This window comes from Glossina fuscipes, unplaced genomic scaffold, assembly GCF_014805625.2.
Source record: "Glossina fuscipes isolate IAEA_lab_2018 unplaced genomic scaffold, Yale_Gfus_2 59149, whole genome shotgun sequence".
NCBI lineage: Eukaryota > Metazoa > Arthropoda > Insecta > Diptera > Glossinidae > Glossina > Glossina fuscipes.
Genome location: NW_024001928.1, coordinates 1 through 1,490, shown reverse-complemented (window position 1 = coordinate 1,490; position 1,490 = coordinate 1). Strand labels below are relative to the sequence as shown.

At 37.2% G+C, this 1,490-nt stretch overlaps 1 non-coding gene across 1 annotated transcript; it reads right to left on the bottom strand.

Annotated features, from left to right (window-relative positions):
- Positions 1-1,031: 1,031 nt before the first annotated feature.
- LOC119643215 lies at positions 1,032-1,332 on the bottom strand. Its single transcript, XR_005248234.1, has one exon. It is a non-coding gene; the product is annotated as a U11 spliceosomal RNA (small nuclear RNA).
- Positions 1,333-1,490: the final 158 nt, after the last annotated feature.

Sequence of the window (1,490 nt, the reverse complement as noted above, 5' to 3'; positions counted from 1 at the left end):
TTCCGTTGCACAGCAACATGTTCCTGATTTTGAAGAATGCTTTGAAAATTAAGGTCTATTGTCGAATTTTCAACAGACAATGATAAGCAAGCAGGTAAACTGTTAATGTCCACAACCTCAACGTTTGTTATAGTGACGTTTCCATTCCCGTCAATCAGCGGCTCTTCTACATTAGTTATGGATTGATCGTTCCGTTGCACAGCAACATGTTCCTGATTTTGAAGGGAACTGTTTTTTGTCGAATTTTCAACAGATAATGGTAACAAAGTAGATAAACCGCTAATGTCCACAGTTTTACCGTTTCCAGCATCGACGTTCTCATTCTCATCAATCCAAGTTATCTGAAAATAAGCAAATGAAACCAATTTAAAACAAGCAAGAAAACAAACCTGGAAAGGTCTGCAATCATATACATTACAACGCTTCCGTAATAAAATAGCAACAATTATATCTCGCATCCATCTTCTTATGGGAGCCTTCATATGCGACAAGGTCCAAAACTGACGTTTTCCAACTTCTTGTCAAAGAACTTATGGTTTTTCGTCATAAAGTAGTAAAAGTTACACATTGTTGCCATATAAAAACTTGCCTATGCGGACTAGCGATTCAAAATTTTCACGTTAAATTAGTTTTTGGAAATACGATTACTCAGCGATTTTTTCTAGAAATTTCGAAAACCACAAGTTTTTTCATATTTGACTATATGAAAAAAAGAGCCGTTATATGTGCAGTGTTCCTAGAAAGGCCTGATCCTATGCATTTTCAAAGCGATACGTCGCTTAAACAAAAACACGTCGTCGGTGGACCACAAATTAGCTTAAAATATCTCAAAAAATAAGCCTTGCAGGTTGCATACAAAATAAATGGACTGACGGACAAACGTGTTTAAATAAATTCACAAAGTGACTAGGATCCCATCGACATAAGAAAACCCTTTCAGGGTGCGCTTTACATATCCCGCACGTACTGTAGGGTGTAACACTGTTAACGCAAGTAAAAAGTGAGAATATTTGAAATTTATCCATTATAATGAAAAACAAGGCGTACTCGAGAGGTACTCATTTAGTGAAATCACTAAATGCAATCCATTCTCTTGGCCAGCCTTGCCTTTCACTTTACAAAAATTATGCACTGGATATGCAAAGCCATACCCCACTGAAGTAATTGCCGTCGTCCGCATTCCCCCAGACACAGATAAAAAAAATCTATGTTAAAGGATTTTGCACATGTTCAACGGCAATACTGCAATGCGTCTGCACTGTCACGAAGTTCACAGAAACCTGCAAACTTCGCTATGCGATATAATCACATGCAATGACGAGCGCCCTTTTTGTATATTCACACCGAAAGATACTCCTTATACCTAATTGTAAATAAACCCAATGAGAATTATTTATGCTGTTTATATGCGTACACAATCTCACCCAGTTCATTGTACGGCATCATTGCCAGATTTAAAAATGCTTCAAAGGCAATTTCTGTCATGTACA